Here is a 21,349-nt window from a genome sequence, read left to right on the forward strand (position 1 = left end):
CCCCACACAGTACTGCGCTCTTCACACGCTAGTAAAAGGGTGAAGCGACTTGGTTGGGCTGGGTCAGCCACTACCAGAATAACACTTGTAATTGGGATAACGCAGGCAGGCCACCACATGTAGGTCACTATGGTGCTTCCCCCTGGCAGTACCCCAGAATCTAAGGGGCCCCACACTCAGGGAGCTGCTGGCAGCAGGTCAACATACAGAAAAGCAATTCAGATGAGTCCTTTGGGCCACCCAGCAGGCACCAAGCAGCAGGGCAACAAAGGAAGAGCAGTCCAGATGAGACCTTTGGGTTGTCCAGTAGTGCCCCTGGCAAAGGTTCAGTCTCAGTTCCAAAAGTGTTCTAACCATGTGGGGGACAACTCCCTGTACTTATACTTATTTTGCATAGCCTCCACGAATGGGGGAAGGGGATTCCAACCAGCACTAACCGGTTCCAGGAATGTCCCCTCTCTCCTCCAGCACTGGCTCCATACATCAGCGGGGGATAAACAAGCCCTTTGTGTGAGGCCAGGGCACAGCCGTTACAGATGCAGGTGTGCCCCACTTCTCCTCTCCCAGCCCCGGAAGACCATTCACTATGTATATGCCATTTTGTGTCACCTCCACCCTCCCTGTGTACAGGCTGAAAAGTATGCACAAAGCCCAGGAGGGGGTTGGAGGCAGAGTCCTAACATCAACAAAACGAGTCTGAAGAAATAGGAGGAGGAAGGCAAAACTTTGGGGATTACCCTGTAAAAAGGGCCAGGTCCATCAACCACTAGATGGTATCTTTCATTTTTCTGCAGTATGGCTCTCAAGTATTCTAATATTTGCTTCCTCAGTGGTCAAACAGTTCTGACTTTATACACGAATCCACATTTCCAAATGATTGCGTAAATAACAAACTTAGTGGAACAGGAACTATATGCGTGTATCCAAGGTCATTTCGCCTTATAGTCAAAGCTCAGCTTCTTATCAGCATATCTGCATGCACTGCAGTGTCCACGGTTAAAAATCCATTTGCTCTTTCGTATCAACCAGTCCCATTTGTCTTCTCACTGAGGAAAACTGTGGCTTACTGTATTCCGTAGTATAATATCTTGTTTAAAGGACATGCTGGGGTTATTAGTAAGCCATCTGACTGTGTCATTGTCACTTGTCAATATACTCCAATGTATTTTCAAAATCCTACTAAGTTTCGTACCACGCATATGATGTTATAAGCCTCACAGTGTTAATTGGTGACTGACATGCCCTTGGTATTTTGTGCTCCTTTAATGTATCCTTTCATTTGAAACATAAAGCCCAAATGGGAAGCCTTCGCAACCACCTTGGTTTTCTATTCTTCCTTCTAAAACTATCTTTCATGTTTGTTAAAGTGTGTGAGAAAACATGTTCTTCACTGCAATACCATTTAGCTGTCCTCACCTCACTGTACGGAATAGCCCGTAGATGTGAACCGGGCTAAGCGCGGTCAGCATGAAGTATTAAATTGCATGGGGTTGCCTTCCTGAAGAGTCTACTTTCAATTTTGTTTCACTCTATGTAAATCTCCACACCACAAAAGCAAATAATCACAGAGCTCCAAATTAATGTAAATTTCATGTTATTGGGGTTCTCAATTAAGATTAGCTGAGAACTGTTTCACTTGTTCTATTGAGCCTGTCCATATCATAAGTAGGTTGTCAATAATGTGACCCCAGTAAAATATTTATTCAACCCACACGGATCCACCTAGTACCCAGACATGTTAGTCTAATATGTTTATATGTTCATATTTTCTAGCCAATGAAGTCCAGGCGATGCTGCTAGATGAAACGTGTGTTGGCAAGTTTGAGTACAAGAAAAGAATAAAGGAACATGAATCTGGATAAAGATCAGAAAACTCTTTATGTTCCCTTTCGGGTGCTCACAAGGACTGTTGTTACAGGTATTCATTATGCTACACTTTTACCATCCTCCTAAACCACAGCCTGAAAGCAAGAGAGTATGTCGTTTTTCAGAACTCTATACCTATGAACCGAGCCACCAACTGAGATTAACACAAACTCTCTGGCAAACGTACACAGACCTAAAATTTCTAGGATTCTGCCCACCAAATTAAAAATCGGGCAAATTTTAAATTTTACATCAAGCACTTGCTCACAAGTTCAATAATCTGCGGTCAGTTTGAAGAACTGATCAGTACTATTCCAATTGTGAGCAGCTACAGGCAATATAAGGCCAGTCTCCTAAATTACCATACTGACATGTAGAACTATATGGAGGATTATTGGCATTAGTATTGCATAAACATCATAGGCTGTAATATATTAGAAGACTGGCATAGACAGACATGCATCTGAGCATTGCTGCACATACACTATAATGATTCACTTTGCAAACTTTGGATCAGACCCATTTCATCAACCGCATATTCATCTTATGCATATGTATGCAGTATCAGAAATGTGATATAATGTTTTTAAATGGAATTCTGATTTTGTATGTTTTTAAAATTTGCACATATTATGTGTCATGTAACCCTGAAGCCAGTCCTTTTGGATGAAATGCGTTGGCTACTGCAACTTCAAAGAAGAAAAAGAAACATTTTAAATGAAAAATCATGAATAAAGAATCTATTTTAATATAAAAAAAGACCTCTGGAGTTTATACATTTTTGTACATTGTCTTTATGAACTCACTAACTGGCTGTGGGAGCTGAGTCATAATTTGTTTATACTGCCAAAACGCAAATGCTTTTTTATTGACTGTCGAAAATATGTTTTTTGTGTGTGGACCAGTCACAAAAGGCGAGGATCTACTGTTGTGTTTATATTTAGCAGCACTTGGGCCTCAAGGCTCCAACAATCTGTACAGGTTTTCTATTGATGGCTCATGGCATATTATGATTAGACCTACACTGTGCAACAAAATGTGAAGGTCTCAGGGTGCCATTTACAACTAGTTTTATTAATTCTGTGGCATTGAGGAACATACTCAAATATGCATGACCTTATAAAGGAACTCTGCCTTCAATCTCTCATCTATATGGTCATGGAACTCCTCTGTAAATTGTATTATCCTTATAATGTAAGGCAGGGGGCACTTTGCTCCATATATAATAAAAAAGAAATACTAAGGCTTTGTGCTGTGCACTCCATAAACTGAATGTCCCTTTTCCCAGACTCAATATGTGTTGTTAAAACGAAAAGATATTCATTTTGACCATTTAAGAATGATCAAAGAGTTGACCCCTGTAGGATCATTTGATGCACTGACCTACAGATATCCCAGCCCTCCTCTCCTGAGAGGGTGTAGTTGCTAGACCTCCAAAATAAACGACTGTACAAACCTGCTGGTTGCCAGTGTTAAATCTGTGATGAAGATTGCCAGTGGTGAGCACCAGCATTCATTTTTGAGGACCACGACATATTTTTCTATCATAGTCAGGCAAGAGAGAGAAAGGCAGAAAAGGAGACGGAATAGAAAGATATGAAGACTGATAAAAGGAGAAAGCAGGGATGGAAAAGAACCTGCACGAGTAGGCTAAAGCGGTAGGACGTGTAGAGAATTTGAAAAAAACACTTATGAGGTGGAAGGGAGACTATAAAGCCTGAGTATTCATCAACTCAGGCATCTGGCCGCACCAGAAAACTGTGGGGCCTCTGAACCTACGTTTCTTACAAATTATGCACCACAATTCACCACGCCTATATCCACTACACAGTGTTACAGTGGTCACTGAAGTTGCACAACTCTAAGTAAAACAAAATGTACAACGTAATATGTTTTATCGAGAGATGATCAAAAAAAGCACGAAGTCATATAAAGCTACAAGATATACTAAAAAGCATAGTTAATTGAGATAGTTTAAGAAGTGCTCTCTCTAAAAGTAACGAGACTTTTAAATACACTAATTGGTATGGCCCAGCCTTTCTTACCAGCCGATAGGGTATCCTCTTACTTGGGAAAACTGCTTCTTCAAAAGTGTGTTCTGTTATTTCTGTTATCAGTCATTTCAGCTCATTCATTCGACTTTTTCGTGCCTAAAATAAAGGCGAGTTTGTTAGAAATTGATTGCATTACGGTTTAGTCTGTAGTTGTAACATTTTATATTCAAAACATACCACACAAACAACGTATACAAATTTATATAATTTAAAATTGACAGTATTTCGATTGGTAGTACTGGACTTCACAGTTCACATTAACGTGATTTTGACTACAGAGTCAAAGAACGAGAAAACCACATGAGCGTCATATCTAGCAGCATCTCTTGAAACAAGAATATGCCTTCAGTAGAAAGGAGTGACTTCATAGACAGGCTAAGCTCCATGCTTCTCTAAGTTGTAAACACGCAGCATTATTCGCTTCTCATGACCTGAATTTATTTTGCTACTTCCCCTGTCACGGCCTCGCCGGAAGTTGAGCGATTCTGTGAAACGAGAACTTCCCCTTTCACTCGCACCACTTCCACAAGAGGTGCATATTCACAGGGAGCCTGGCAGCTCCCGCAAATGGACGTGTACATCTCGAAAGAAACGGCTGTCGCGTCTGATCAGGCAAGTTATTTTGTTTATCTGCTACATATCTGGAACACAATCAAGAACAAGTTCGAGAGCACGTGTGAAATACGCGCCTTCCGTATTCATGTGAACAAAAAGTTTCTTTCCTTCCAATAAAAAAAAACGAAATCATTTCTTCGAGGGCCAGTCGTGAGCAAACACAATGACAATAGAAATACGCAGGTGGGAACATTAGACAATCTCCCTCCTATCATGTTGAGACCAACAACGCAGGGTCTAGTCCTTCGGCAATGGTCATGGACCGCAGCCTTTCAATCCCAAAAAACACCTAATATACTCACATTCCATATTATATCATGCATGCCAAAAGAACAGATTCAGGTGGGAGACTCCCGATTTTTGAAGCCCAAAATGGCTTTATTTTGTCTGTCTCCGGTCTGAAAGTCCCTCTCCTTCAACAAAAGTCAATGGGAGAAATACATTCTCTGGATTATCTTTTTGAAATCTCCCATTTACCTCTTCTAAAATGTTGGCATGTATGTTATATGTAAGGCTAAACCTGGGCAATGTCCTACCTAGAAGAGCTGGTCCTACAAGATGAAGAAACCGGTAGCACTGCAGTCAATCAAACGGCCATTGGGTAAACAGCAGATGGCCATGGCATAGCCACAGGGCCGCCTACAAGAAATAACACATCCCTTCATGACAATGCCAAGCTCCAAAAGGTGGATAGCTCACTCCTAAAGTAAAGCAAGTCTGACACAGGAATGTAATTTAAAATAGCTTAAACTACTAACACGATCATTTCAACATATACACCTCAAAACCACCAAAAAAGGATATAAGACTGCCCTACCACTACAAGGGTTGCATGGATTCCAATGCAGCCCAAGTGGTACACCTACCTGCTCTTTTAGTAAGCGTTACACATGTGCATAGCTATGCATTCCCCCTTAGCACATGCTGCCTCTGAGCAACCAATAATGTCACCCAGAGGCGAAAAACACCCAGGTTAAAAAAAAAACTCTATAGGGAAAATGAAGAGGAGGAAAATAAAATTGCCCGTGATTCCTATAATTGACCTGAGGAGTCCAGATAGCACCCCACTGAAAAGGTACAATTGCTGGGGATCCCTGTAGTAGTTTCTGCAGACACACAGCGCTGGAAACATCTGACACTCCATTGGCCTACCTTCATGCTGCTTTCTCTCGACTGCCTTGGTACATGCATGCACAGGAGCTATTTAAAACGAATGGGCTCCAAACTGCCTGTGATCCAACTCACATACCTGTGAGCAGGTTTCTTCACCTAGTTGAACTGGTGGAATATTAAGAAGACTCATCTATATTCACCCCTTTTGATTGAACGTGGAGGTGGTCTATGACCAACCTTACTGGGCAACCTACGACCCTGGCATGAGCTCCAAAAGTACCTATGTGCTGTCACATCACCTAGGTCCACATGTTAATCCTGTGGACTGAGAAGGGTTAAATGTTGCAGTAGCGTAGGTAATGTGTAAACATAGTACTTAACAGCACACAAGAGGGGAGACCGCGGATGTGGTGCTGCACTACTTTATAAGTCATGCTTTTCTCACCTTTGAAAGTAGATTGTGCCTAATTCACAATAGTTTTTATGTGAGTCAGTATGTCATAGTGTGGCACTCCTAGCGTAGGTGTAACTTGATCATGAAGTCCTAGGAGTAAGATATATTTACTCACAGAAGCAAGCTTGATGAATTTGTAACTTAGAGAAGTTATTAATAGAGGTGTGTCAAGACATTTAAGGGTTGCCTTGTACATTTTCTTATTGCTTCACCGTGAAGTCACACATTAAAGGTGACACCTTTATTAAGCTTCTGGAAATTCTGATCATAAAACTAGTGCATGAAACAAAGAAGCAACATGTATGTATTACTTACCAAAATACATACTTAAGGAAGCATTACATAGCTCAACAATGAGCCTAACTCCAAACAGTAACCAGACAGAACAAGGACTTCAAAGTAGACTGCAGTCTCTGGAAACAATATCATCCAACCCTGTCTCAGCAAGCAATGATGATGCATAGGGTCTTTGGTTTTTATGTTCCTCGACAGGAGTAGAGAAGGGGATGACAGAACAGCAACCTATTAACAAGGCATTCTGAGTCCTAGGAGGTTTGAGCTTTAGGCAGCATGACATCATTCAATTTTAAATTCTCTTCTGCAGTCAAGATAAGTTGCATCTCCTATATTTTACTTAAGATATAATTGTGTGCAGTCTCCATATTGGGGTACATTAATGTTTCTAATCCGGTCACCCGGGAGTTAAAATATGTAGTATACGTTGGATAATGAGAGAGCTTGCAGGGTTGGTGATAATAGCCTTGCACAAGAAAAGACATGATACCCAACGCTGGAGGAAATACTGGATGGTCTGTTCCTGATGCCCATTCTCTAAATACAACCCTATAAAACACTGATAAGTGACCACCCAGTACCTCCCAAAGGGACAGAACCCTAACACAGCAGCAGTATTTGGGAGAAAAAGAGAGCTGTGTAATGCTGCAATGTGAACCCTGAATGGTTTGACCTCTGGCGCTGGATTACTTGTGGGGAAGAGAGAGAATTGTGAAAATGGACTGTCCCTTGAGAGCTGCCTTCAGGGACAATATCACAAGTGGCTTCCCACCCAGTGTGGCTCTGCAGTAAGTCCAGGAGTGAACATGAGCCCTGGGGTGAGGGTGAGTGAGGTCAGAAAGGCCTATGGGTCCCTGCCCCTTGATTATAGCTTTCTGCATTTAGCCAAGTTCCAGAAATATTTTGTAACACCCTGAAGGAGGGTTCACTATTGAGAGTTGGCCTGAAGTGGTCCAGTGGAGAAGGCTGCCTCGTCAAAATGTCATCTAAGAAGGTTACATCAAAGACCTGCAGAGATAAAAATGTTTATTAACACCACAATGACTGATGTAATATAGCCTTATAGCCCACCGCAGTGGGCAATTCTAGTCATTAACAGCCAGCTCAGGCCTTTAACACGGGAGCGGGACTTTAATATCTGGTATAGCTCAGATATAAAGGGCTATAAGGCTATTAGAACATTCCGCCACTAGAGGGCAGAATTTTCTAATAAATAAAACAAAGGCCTCACGGAGCCCGAGGGGATTAGAGGTCCCTCGAGGTCCATAAGACCTTTGTTCACAGCTGCTGCTGTGTGAAAAACATTGGAATGCTGGCATTTCAGCCTTTTACCATCCATTAGAAACCCAGAACACTCATTGCCTTCAATGGAGCTCCCAACATTCCAATGTTCTAATTATAGTTGGAGCATCTGGAAGGAAGATCAAAGGATCCCCGTGCAGCCAGCCTGATCCAAGAGGAAGTGTGACTCATGACTTAATAAAGGACTAGCGGACCACAGTAAGAAGCATTGACCGTACTGGGAATGGGAGAACATTGGGAGATTTGAAAGTAAGAGTTGACTAGACTGAAGTTTGACTCAGGAGACTAGATCAATGGTGCTGTGTTCAAGAGCAGACTGGAGCACTGGAGAGCCATGAGAATTGTAGGTGGTGTGCTATCTCCACCACAGTCAGGCTGAAACACAAGGTTGAGGCTCTGGATAACAGTGCACAAGCCACATGCCTGAGTCTTCCGAGATTCACTTCTCCGATGATCAAAGAAGACATCAAAACAAGGGTACAGTGGTACATAGTTCTCTACAAAGAAAAGTGTGTGGGAAGATACAGTGATTCTGGAGATTGCAGGGCACTTCACTTTCTGACAAGTGATCCTGAAGGAAAAATGCCAGAGCCTGGGATTGTTTTGGTATACCTGGGCTTTTCACAATGGTGAGAGTCAATAATGTGTCCTACTTCCAAAAACGAAGAACTTTCCTATAAGGAAGTTAAGTGCTAATATTTCCAGATCTGAGAAAACTATCTGAGAACTCTCAGGCCAGAGAAAAGGAATAGGTGGTGGCAGGCTTCACACTTTCCTCTTGTACCATGCAAAGCCACAGGTACAATTCATGGTGAGTACTTCCAGTCTCCTTGGATCTGAGAAACGTTTTGGAGACTAAAAGATCAGATTCCAGAAATTAAAGTCTATCAACAAATGCTGAGGGAATTAAACGAGTGATGCGACATGACTGGTTTTCCGACCAGCTGCCCAGATGATGATTAATTACCGACCAGTGATAAGAGTTGTTGTGTTCGGTCTTCCACCACCCTATTCCACTCTTCTTGTTCCAAGCCTGTTAAGATCCGTCAGAGAGTAATTATTTCTAATGTGTTTGCTTTTGCAGAGCTTACTTATTGACGTTAATCAAGGACCATGACTGCCTGAGTATTGATATTGTCGACTGTGCCAATTCCATTACAAAGGTCTAAACATAAAAAAGGAGAAAAGGTCAAAGTTTTGAATGACGTACAGCTGAGATGAAGTCTTCTATTTTTAATATCTGTCTTCTATCCTGAAGAAATGAGAACTGTTTGATGAAAGCTTTCAGTTGTCTGGCAACAGGACTCTCTAAGGTTTAACCAAAGAAGTAGAAGCCAGCTGAGAGGCTAAATAGTGATGTCCGAGAAAAATGTTTTTCAAGAAGGCTATCACCTGACCAATCGTTAACTACTTAAATGCAATTTGTTTTTGTGAGGAATTAATGAACTTAAACAAACGTCAGTACAAAAGATGTTTCCAAACGAGTTATATTAACCAATTAAGTTATGTTATTTGTAGGTACCTTTTATCGTTTTTTAGGTCTTTGTTTTTAATTATCTTTTTTCTCATTTTTGAGGGGAATTTAGGGAATGTACAATTAGAGTTCTTGTTTCTTGACAGATTTTGTTTACGTTTCAATTTGTATAAAGATTCCAGTGTTATTTGAATATTTTTTCTACATTTTTCCCGTGCAGCACAGAAAAAAACTCTTCATAAAGATGGACATTTTTAAAGTGTGAACATTTGAGCAATGTTCCTGCGTGGCGTACAAAGTGGTGCCCAAAATAATGTTACACAACGTATGATGTCAAACCTTCTTTACAAAATCATTCATAGTGATGTGTTCCGGCCAGGCAGTGTGACTGCTTGAAAGGGCAGTGGAACAACCACTTTTAGCGCAAAGTGTGCAGCTCTGTGGCACTCTGTCAAGTAAGATATTGAGCCTGAGGGCCTCCTGTAGGAGTACAGTCATAAACTGTACAAAGTCCAAGGTCTCCCTGTCTCCCAACATCTTGATGTAGAAGAAATTTTAGTACTTCCCCTGAAGTCACATTGATCATCTATGGTGACAATCTTTGCATTATGTTAATCATAGTACTAACAATATTAGTTTTAAAGTGGTGCACTGAAAATCCATATTAACATGCATTAACTGTAGAATAGATAATCGAAAGGCACGTGGTATGGTCTTAAAACGTTATGTTTAACAGGTCAATCCATTTCCATGTCATATTTTATCATGTAAATTAACAGTCTGCACCAAAACGATAATAGTTTTTCATGGAAAAAGTATTTTAAAAGTGACATGCAAATGTAGAGAATGTAGTACTGCACTATAGTTACATGAAAGGGTGAACAGAATCCTTTTGTTTTAATTTATTGTAAGGTGAACACTGATAGAGCTTATTCATATTTAATTTATGGTTTAAAATGTTAAGTGTGTAAATTGATGCTTAAATTAATGTGCTGTCTTAATTCACTTTGCTTAGACTAAGTGAGGTCGGCAAGGCGCTGTCTTATGTCTAGTCATTCTTGCTAATGTGAACTTTCCTTTCAGACATCGTTCTATGAGACTGCTAGCTTGGAAATATATATTCTATTGTTTTTTGCATAGTATTCTTGAGGAATCAACCTTGAGTACAGAACATTCAGGAACTGTAGAATAAATTTGTTTACAGATGTTTCAATTTGCATGGATAATCTACTTCACATGAAGAACCTGGGAACTTTCACTGATGTTGCAGTCTGTGTTGTATGACTGCTTGCCATTGGACATTTTCACCTGTTGCGTCATACGGAGTGATGGATGGACAAATCATCTTGCCCTATGGATTTACAGCAGATCTTCTCAACTTCCCTTTAGGAGCTGGACCCCTTGGATCCCAGAGGTATAGTCCTCTCTACCCTTTGCCCCTTTAAAATGCCTTGCTGAGACTTATTTTTCCTTTGACCCAGAGAAGAAGACTCTTGATTGAGCTTCTGAAATGCTGACCCATTCCCTTTTTACTTACTTTTTGCACATCTTAGTTAGCCACCTGTTTCCCCAGATTTCCTTTTTCCAAATCCTTTTTATCCCTTTTGACATGTGCTTGTCCCAGCACATTAATATGAACTTGCAAATTTGTAGGTTATTAATTTGCCGAATTAAAATCTCGAAATGATTAACAGAATTGGACAGCGTTTGTTTCCTCCATTTCAAAATCTCTTATTGCTTTTGTGTATAGATGTTATAGATTGTCTAGTATTCTTGATATTAATTTGTTTGAACACCTTTAGAAGGTTTGGAAAGCATATCATGATTCAGTATCTTTATAGTCTTGTCTTGGGAATTATCCATGTTACTCTGAGCCTTAATCTGTAAGAAACACCCTTGGACTTTACTTCAGCTTGGGATAAAAAGTCATACCCTTAATTTAACCGTTTGTGAAGTTTTGATGGCCTCATCTCTACTCCTCCCCTCTGCTGGGTGAAATGATCTATCAATGCCCCCCAAGCATTATCCTGAGAAGGAATATGCTACACAGTCCTCTGCCCCAGGCACCCTTTCCCTAGAGTGGCACACTTTGAGCCATCTTATTTTTGCCTTCTATGATCCTTTCATAGCAGAGAATTTGAATAACTCAATGACAATTCTAAATTCACCAGTTCAGGAGGCTGACCCAACGCCAATGTGGTGTAAATGTCTTGAACTACGAAAATACAATGGATCTGCTTGTACGTCTGAAGAGAACTGGATCAAAGAAAGATGCAATTCCCTTTTAGAAATGCCTTGTAAAATGCAGATGTATACTTTTTACTCTGTAGATTGGACACTGTTGCAGATGTAAATGGTGAGAAAGGCTTCCCATAATGTGGCATGATTTTTGGTGGGCTGGTAAGATAGGAGTAGTTCTAGAGAGAATGTGTTCCAGTGCCCAGCTATAGATGTCCCATCCCTAAACAACAACATTTGTTTGTGTAAGGAAGAGAACACAAGGGCAGGATTTTATCTTCAAGAGTTTCAGAATTCCTTGGAGCTTTTGTCAAAAACACTAGGCAGACAAATCTCTCTCTTCCTTCCTCCACTCTCCCACTTCCAACATCAGGGTGGGAATTTGGAGAGTGTGAGTATTGCTGTGTCCCAAGTACCAGACTTTGAGCCCTGTTTGCCCTCCTTTGCATGAGCATACCCCTGTGGCTGGTATTATTTTATCAGTTGTACCAGCACAATGTTTAAAGTGGAATGTTAGAAACGGATATTGAATGTCTTAATGATTTAGATTCTCGTGGCAGCCAAAGTAGGTGCTGGGATTACTAGGATCAAGCTTTTTGGACAAAACCCACCATAAATTAGCAAGTGCCTCCCTCCCAACATTCAGCATTTCTCACCTTTTGTTACAGTGCGAAAACAAGTAAATAATAGGTACCTTAAAGTTATCTTGAACCTCACAACTTAATATATGTCACTCACCAGAAGAAGTAGGGTGGAGTGGATTACATCAAGTAACCCTCCCCCCCATTCAGACAGGTGGGAATCTAGATAGAGGCTGCAGATGCATTTTTACCCATAGATCTGAGTGTTGGGTCACGCCCTCGCCATGCACAGTTTTCTCATCAATACCCTGATAATATCAAAGATGTTACAGATGTCATCAATGCGATAATATGCAGAGTAATTAGCTGTGCATGGCGAAGGTGTGAGTTATAGTTATCTTAGGGCGCGAGTTATAGTTACTTGAAATAGCTAACTATAACTGGTGAATTTCTATGGTTTTGTATGAGTAAATTCAGAATCCAGCTATAACATCCCTGTAACTTTAGCTTTTTTCAGTGAATTTCTATATTTTTTTTATTTAACTTAAAGCAATTTTAATTACTATACGTTAATCCAACAACTGCTGCGCATGGCATTTGGCCATGCGCAGCCAGGGTTGGCCACAGGGCCTGTCTCTGTCAGTGGATCTGTGAGTGGGTGTGTGTTTGTCTGAGTGGGTGTGTGAGTCTATAAGTGGGTCTGAGTGGGTGCATGAGTGGGCGCATAAGTCTCTGAGTGCATGTATGAGTAAATGGATTAGTGTATAAATGCGTGATTTTTTTTGTGCATATTCTCGAATATCCGTGAATATCAGGCAAGGTGAAGAAAAATCATTTTAAACCCATAATTTGACACCCAAACACCCCTATATCACACCCTGGGACAGGGTACCTCCACCCGGTCTCCTTACACCACTTATCATTTCTTTTTTCAGCCCCAGGGACCGTCTCCCACAATATAAAATGGCGACCAGCACTTTCTAGTCGGGTCGTGGCCAGCCAATTAATGCGTTTCTTTTCAAACGTGCATTCGCGAATATTCGTGATTTATTCGCGGCCAGAGATATACAAATTTAGATTTTCCTTAATTTCTCGTAAACTACTGAATGGATTTACATCAAATATCCAAAAGCATAATCTGCATACTGAAAGCTACCTTTCTGCCAAATTTCATGTCATTCCGTCCTGCGGTACAAGTTGTAGTCATGTTCAAAGCTCCTATGGGAATTAACATGGGAAATGCACATTTTACGACCCCCCCTTTTCTGAGCCCTAGCTTGGCGGATCACCCCAAAACTTTCCATGCGCAACAAGAATCATTGCACACTTTTTTGGAAATTTTCGCAAAGATTCGTCAAACAACGCCAAAGATAGAGCAAGTCAAAAAACTAGTTTTCCATGGAAACATGGCCCTAACTATAACTACCTACTGGCGACCGCCAGCAGGCTGTTTGTTTGTGTGTGCGTATTTTTATATATATATGTCTCAAAATGCTTTTTCCCCATGCAATTTCCATAGGGATTTTTAGGGACGACTACAGCCCGAACCGCTGGATGGAATTACACCACATTTGTAAGAAAGCTAGCTTTTGGTCCAGAAATCGTGCTTTTTGTGATTTGGTGTAAATCAGTTCAGTAGTTTTGGAGTTATTAAAGAGAAAAGAAATTGGTTTCCCCCCCTACAGATACTTGATTGGCTACCAACACTTCAAGAAGAAAGTGTTTGCACACATTTTGCGGACTCTGACTCAGGTGAGTCTTAACAATAAACAAAAACAAACAAAAAATAGAAAGAAAGAAAGAAAGAAAGAAAGAAAGAAAGAAAGAAAGAAAGAAAGAAAAGGGGGCAGGCTAAGAATACCCTGATCCCCAGCCCTGGTGCTGGGGTCCCAAAAGCATTTTTGTTTTAATTTTTCTTCCAAAACTGCTGTAGACCCAGAGAAAAATGAAAAGAAAAGAAAGCAAGCACGGTCTCCCACGCTTGTTTTTCATTCAGCACTCATTAATCAAATTTTGAAGGGGAACACATGTGCCCCCCTCCCCAGAGCCACTTTGGGCCCTGGATATGCCACCTTCCCAGGGCTTTAAAGTAATAAAATGAAAGGAGGGGGCCATGTGGCCAACTGCCTGCCACAGATGGCCAAAGGCCATGCACAACGTAAGCCTGGATGCATGCGGGGTGGTTGGCCAAACCCCGCTGCGTTATAAAAAACATAGAAATTCACTGAAAAAAAACAAAGGTTGCAGGGACATTATAGTTAGATTCTGAATTTATATGCACAAAACCATAGAAATTCAGCTATTATATTTAGAGGTATTTCAAATAATTCTAACTTATGCCCTAAGGTATCCATAGCTCACATCCTCGCTATGCACCGCTAATTATCCCACATATTTCATCATTCATGGCATCTTCTATGGCATCATTGATATTATCATTAACATTTGCAATAAAATTGATGAGAAAACGGTGCATCAAGGGGGCACGAGTTATAGTTACCTTAGGGAATGAGTTATAGTTACTTAAAATAACGAACTATAACATCTGAATTCCTATGGCTTTGTGTGTTTAATTTGAGAAACTAACAACACCTCTGTAACCTTTGTTTTTTTCAGTGAAAAAATATATATACACACATATATAATTGCTAGCCTGTTGCACCAACAGAAAACATACCATCAGAATGTACACTTTGCCATATCTGGCTTAAATACCAAAAATGGAATTTCACAATCCTGCAAAGCGAGAGCTTGCATAATGCAAAAAGAAGATCCTACACAACCGGATGGCTGAAAAACAGAGAGGTCAAAAGAGAAGCTGGGGGTTACCAGAGGTTGTGGAGGAACTTTTGCGGAGAAAGGGAGAAGAGGAAAAGAGCTGCCGGACCTGGGAGGCCACCAGTGCTTAATTTGTAAATAAAAACGTGCCGTGCTCAAAGTCCTCCTCTTAAACCTGCAGCTGCTGCAATTAAATGTGGGAACACGAAATACTAAGGCAGCGTAATCCTGAAGCCATCCCAGGTCTCCTCAATCCATTTAAAGCCACTCCCTGCCCCTACAGCTCACTTTTGCAGCTTTCGGTTTTCTCCTATTGTGACGCTTTTTGTTTTTCTCTTCCTCCGTCTTTCCCATTTGTGTCTTTTGCTCACAGCAAATGCTTGGCGCAGAAGAATTAGCGCCGGCCCTCAAAAATAAGTGCTGGTGCTCAGCACCGGAACAACAAGCACAAATTAAGCACTGGAGGCCACCATGATCCCACAGAACTCTGGAGAGCGGTATACAAAGGAAAAGTCGAGCATGCCGAGCATCCCTCCACTATATGTGCCATGAACAGATCTAGCCACTGGGAATAGAAGAGGGCTGCATCAACTCCAGTCACATCCGTGAAACTGGTAAGTGTTGCAGAACGGGTCAGGAGGATAAAGAGACAGATACTGCTAAAATGAATAAAACGTTTTCTTCCTTTCTACTACATAAGGAACCGTCAGGGAGGAGCCTGTATTAAAACAAGGTTAAGCCTGGTCTTTTCTTTTTGGTTTTCCAATATAGGCAATTAGCCACTTTCTTTCTCCATGACCGAGCAGAACATGAGGAGTGCACATAGTGGGGACACACTTAGTCCCGCTACTGTATTCCTGAAACTAAGGACGACATAACACCAGGTAACCGAGTAAGGTAGAAGGCACTCTTTCCATAATCTGACATCCTTTCTGTGTATGTGCAGAAGCTAGCCAAATCTTTTACTCTCCTCGTCCTTTATTGTGTTTTTTTTTATTTTTTATTATTTTTATCATCTGCTGGTACAACATTAATACATAAGTGAGTTATTGAGTTAAGCATTTGCATTTCCGGGCAGCATTATTTTATATTGTTTCACGCAAGCTTCGCTTCGCTTCTCATGGAAGGCCTTGCGTGCAGCCTGACCAGCACAATGCATAGCTTGGAGACTTTAAAGAAAAAGCAAATCCACAGAGGTGTGACCTATCACAACCCAACTTAAATAGAGGCACTCACTGAGGAAGACCTGGATGTTGTTCCATCAATTACGTGAATATACATGTAACATGAGATAAACAAAGAAGCTGGGACCTGAATATAACCCTTTCTGTTTCAAGGAGTGAGTCACGACAAGGGGGCTTGGCGTACGTGGCCACTAGCCACAGGGAGGAGGGAGCATTGTTTAAAATAATCTCCCCCTACACTTTCGTGATGTCATGCAAAACTACCCTCCATTCAAACTCGATTTGGTGTCTGTACGCATCACAAATTTAGGGTTCAGGAATGGCAAGAGCTTTGGGGTAGAGAGAGTTTTTTTTTAAGTGTCAAGGATGGGAGAAACGTAGTTGCTGACCGGTATTCGAATTCAGGGAGGAGTGGAGATTTGGGCGGCGAGGGGGTTCATGGTTCAGGGATGGATGGATGTTAGAGGTGGAGAGGGACTGTTAGGGTTCAGGAATGGGCGGTGGTTAGAGTTGTACTGGGATTGTTAGGGTTTAGGAATGGGTGGAGTTTAGGGAAGTGGTTGTTAGGGTTCAGCGATAGGTGGAGAGGGTTTTTAGATTTCAGGGACTGGGAGAGCTTTGGAGTGGAGAGGGGTTTTAAATGATCAAGGACACGCCCAACGTAAGCATCCGACTTAATCGTTTTTCAATGTAGCAGACAGAACTCCAAAGTGATGTCCTCTGAGTTATAAAAAAAAAATAGAAAAACTCCGAATAAAACACCAACGAGAAAAATCATCCGATAAAGTGACATGCAAGACAGAGGTTGGTCCATCACATCGGACCCTAAAATTGTGATACTGGGGATAATGAAGGAATGGGGAGGGCCAAGGAGCACACACCTACTAGTGTACATGGCCATGGCGGTTGCAAAAAGCACGGCACTGGAGATCTGACAGACAGTCCCATCTGAGCCAATGGTTCCAAGGACTGAACTACATTGGTAACGCAGCAGACTTTGGCTGTAAGGCCCGTGGATCTCTGAAAACAGCACAAGAAAATCGTTAGGTGCACTTTTAGGGGGTCCTTTCAAACTGTATCACAATATATTTCAAACACAGCGCAGTTCATCGGTCAATTTTACCTACCGAAATGATGTCATCTTGCTGTGCTGACCACTGTATTTACGCTGTCAAATCAAAAAAGAGCTGACAAAAAGACGCCCTTACCAACTATGTTGCCGGTTACTTCTAACATGCTATGGGGCCATCACTGTTTCTTTCGGCTAAATCCGTCTTTTATATGCCAAACTCAGGATGCTACGGGATTCCCATCATCGCATGCATGAAAGCACGTGGAGAGGTAAAATACTTGGAAACAGGATGACCACCTCGCTCCGAGTCATTGCGAACTCGGCTGTCAGTGGTTTGGTGTCATAGGAAAACCTAACACGTTTCAAATATTGTGTACACTCTTTCTGTTCCTCCATTGAAGTGATTGTATTAATGCACCTGATACGAGTGCTTTGTAGGGGGAAGTTCAGAACTGCAAATCGTGAGATAACATGGAGGGAGGTGACCAGGGTAGTCTCAAATATCGGTTCCTAAACAACTGCCACACGTTCTGCAGCCCTTCCACCCCTCCTCTTCTGAGGGGAAACGCAGATGAAACGTGTATACATTTAATTTGATTTACACTCTTTAAATATGCATTCATTTAATCACCAAACCAAAAACAATGAAACCCATGTGCAATTGACCAATTAGTGTTTAATTACACGGTACTTCCTTTCTATGAACACCGAAAGGTGAGGTTGTAGGACAAACGTTCACCAAAACGCCCTTTTACAATTGCATTACAACCACGAAAATAACTGGTGTCTAATAACGTGATTAGAAAAACAATCGTTTATGCGGCAGAATTTAACTATAAATATGTTTAAGTTTCGAGAAGACACCGCCACAGTGGAAAGCCTTTCCGGCGCGCCATGGCTCGATTAGTTTCTCAAATAACTTGGGGCTAAAAAAGTCAAGATTAAATAAAGGGACGTTGCTGCTGACAAAAGGAAAACCTTACCAAAAAAACGGCATATTGTGCACCTAACTCTAGCATATAAAAGCGTAAATCGGGATGAAAGTAGCATGTTAAAAAGCCACTAACCTGTTTTTGAATCTGCTTGGCAGCACCGAGAAGGTTAGTTCCTCTAACCCATCTACAGAAGCTCATTTCCTGTAATGTGCATGTGACATCTCACTTCCTCAATGCACCTCTTCAGCGGCTTTAATTTTTTTCTTATTTGCTGCAGCTAACTCCTCAGCAAAAAAAACGAATCACTATAACGTGTAAGCAGGGCCCAAGTGGCTGAAAGTGGGCGAAAACCTTCCCCCACCCCCTAATATTAACTAGGCGGGTTAATATATTAAGCCATTATCGTTCACGCTTATCTGTGCTATTGTATAAGTTGTGGTGGAGGGGGAGGGTCTGTTTGCTTACCCCCTAGTAAACTTGTAATAAATATTCTCGTGCTCGGGTCGTCATTTTTTCACCTGTCTCTCTTTCTCTTGTCCCTATAACAAAACCGAAGGTGAAGTAAGGATCACAATAGGAGAATTTAGAGTACTATTCAAATTATTTTGGGAGTAGGTGATCTGTCTGACTCCAGATATCGAGGGTTGAGTGTGGGTGGAGAGTATATATATTTTTAACTGTAAAAGGAGTTATCAGTTAAAAAAAAGTTATTCAGGACACTAGAAACTGGTAAAGGAATGGCATTGCACACAAGTTGGAGACACAATGTCTGTACGCATCACAAGTCAGATGTACACCGCCGCCAAGGTTCCCAGGTCCACACAAGATGTGCTTATTCAGTACAAGTAGTAGTCTTGTTTTATAGTGAATAAACAAGACTAAAGGTCTCAGAATTCAAATTAAAAGTGTGGACTGGAGGAGCACACCACGCATGCACCTGGGAAGCTTGACAGGGCTCGAGATAAGAAATTTGCCTTTATGCGTGGTCACTCTGGGTTTTTTGCCTTTTGATGGGCCCTATTTTTTTGCAGACCTTAGATTTCTGGGCACTTTATTACTGATTAGCAGAGGTTAAGTGCCTTGGCTCCCCTTTTAAACATGGTCGAATTCGCATATCTCTAATTGGCATGTTTAACTTACCTATAAGTCCCTAGTACACGTGTAAAGCATACCCTATATGTAAAATGCCACAAGAGGACTACAGCACCCATTGTGCCATCCACTACATTGACAGCATACCCACTGGTTACCGTCTGTAGCCTGGCTGTGCAGCTTTAAACTTCAAATTCGGCCTGTCAAAATAACCCCTTCTGGCAGCCATAAATCTTATAGTGAAAGAGTGCATGGGGGTGATTATCACTTGTACTGTTGATGGATTAAATGAATCACTGGACCCACCTTCACGAACCTGAGTGAGATCACTGGTCTAAAGTGAAACCTTTTATGGTTTGAAACAGCATTTGACAGCATTTCAACATTAAGGCCCAGGGAAACGACTTTACTAATCATGCTAGCAACTCAGAATACGGCACCGGAAAAAACATGCAAGGCTGATCAACAGAGCCTTGATATGTGCATTTGTATGCCCAAGATTCCTGCCTGGTGTGATAAAGCAAGATATCACATCACCAGCGTGTAAAGTTGACATAACCTGAAAGCACAGAAGTAGAGGAAGTGCATGGATAATTCCCTTTGCTTGTGCTTTGAATGCCATGCCTAGAGGCACTGTAGGGAACAAAACAAAAATATGACTGAACTGGTGCTTCAATCTAGGCATTTCCATTGGGGAATTATGGAGGAAACATGATCAATGAAGGGACTACAAGGCATCTTAAATTATGCTGCAATTGAGGCAGCAGACTCCTGACCACAAGGTAATGCACACACAACCCTTAAACTAATCATGTGGACAATATATATGAATATGGAACCCGAGAGTCACTCATTCACCAGTACATAATTTATAGGCAAGTATGCCAAAAACAAGCTGTCAAAACTTAGGCACTGAAGCAAACCACAGGAAAAGTAGCACTGGATGAAGAGACTGTACTATTTCTTAAGAAATAGATGCAAAATCCCTTTTGATGCTTTACATAAAACACAATAATGTGACTATTTTATGTATCTCTCTCATATATATATATATATATATATATATATATATATATATATATATATATATATATATATATATATATATATATATATAAATATATATATTTCGATGCTCACATTGTTAGCCAAAGGGGATGTAGGCCCCAGTTTAAATGATTCACACTAGCATGAAAATGTACTTTTGACTGCTGTCTTTAATTCGTTTCAGGAGCCAAGCTGCAGTAGTTTGTGTCAATTAGAAAGTTGCAAAATGTTTTGGTTTTTATGAGGAACTATGCATTCCATAGAGAATGAATATTGAAATTCACACCGGTGCTGAGGGCAAGCGGACTATGCTGTATTATCCAGCTGCAAGATATATCTTGAAGCCACACAGCAGAAAATGTCTATTGTGTGATGGCTAGGAAGAGAGGTGACCACCCAATATTGTGAAATGTTTGATTTTGATGGTTTCCTCTGTTTGAGAACCATGGGGAGTGTTGCATCTTGTCGAGAATAGTATGATTCTATTGTGAATTGCTGAGCTTGTCAGATTCAGATGCCTCTTACCACTCTCTCTCGAGACTGGACCTTCACATTTGATCTCTCACAAAGAGTTTAGACTCTTTGAGAGAGAATCTTTAGCAAATCCATTCTCATTTACTTGACAATCTTTATTTGATTCTGCATTTTAGAGGTTTCACTTGCTGGCACATCCTGCTTGACCTCTCTCACATTTTCCTGATTTCTTCCTGTTTAGCATATTACGGAATCTTCTTTTCAAGGGAAACTGACTTTGCTTGACTTGATTATGACAAATTAACCAGTTTGTCTTTGTATCTGCACTTTTGAATCACTGTGAATTACACTGAGCAACACATTTATATGTTGATCATTGATGTATGATTAATTTGAATGTAACTTTATTAATCTGTTAATAAACCATTAATGGTTTGAAAATCTACTACTCTCTGTCATCAATGTGGGGCGTAATGTGCTGCACTGTAATCCACTGTAATTGAATTGCTGAGTCAAGCCTCAGCACAGGACTAAAGGTCCATCCATTCGAGTGCAGCTTGTACTTGAGTTTGCATCAATGATCTGCACAGTGCAAATCTGCTGCAACACCTTTAAGAAATTAAACCACCTGCCCACCCAATCCAAAAGTCTCCAATCCACCTTGCTAACTCTCAACATCTTTCCTCCCTCTACCCTCACAGCATTCGGTCTTGGGTTCTCACAACAGACTTTATTTCACGGCCAGGAGACCCACTGTAGTAGTGCTGCATGTGAAG

The 21,349-nt window shown here is 41.1% G+C and overlaps 1 protein-coding gene across 7 annotated transcripts in view; it reads right to left on the reverse strand.

Moving 5' to 3' along the window:
• Nucleotides 1-21,349, reverse strand: part of WIPF1 (WAS/WASL interacting protein family member 1) — a 462,168-nt gene that overhangs the window by 317,008 nt on the left and 123,811 nt on the right. For 2 of the 7 annotated variants that reach the window (XM_069225379.1, XM_069225381.1), the window contains exon 2: nt 3,912-4,016. The exons of 1 other annotated variant lie outside the window; for it this stretch is intronic. The gene's annotated coding sequence lies outside the window, so the exon portion shown is untranslated. Of the gene's footprint in view, nt 1-3,911; nt 4,017-16,834; nt 16,857-18,092; nt 18,158-21,349 lie in introns of those variants that run through there. 4 more of the 7 variants (XM_069225385.1, XM_069225380.1, XM_069225382.1 and 1 more) reach the window with 4 other exon arrangements.

This window comes from Pleurodeles waltl, chromosome 3_1 (genome assembly GCF_031143425.1).
Source record: "Pleurodeles waltl isolate 20211129_DDA chromosome 3_1, aPleWal1.hap1.20221129, whole genome shotgun sequence".
NCBI lineage: Eukaryota > Metazoa > Chordata > Amphibia > Caudata > Salamandridae > Pleurodeles > Pleurodeles waltl.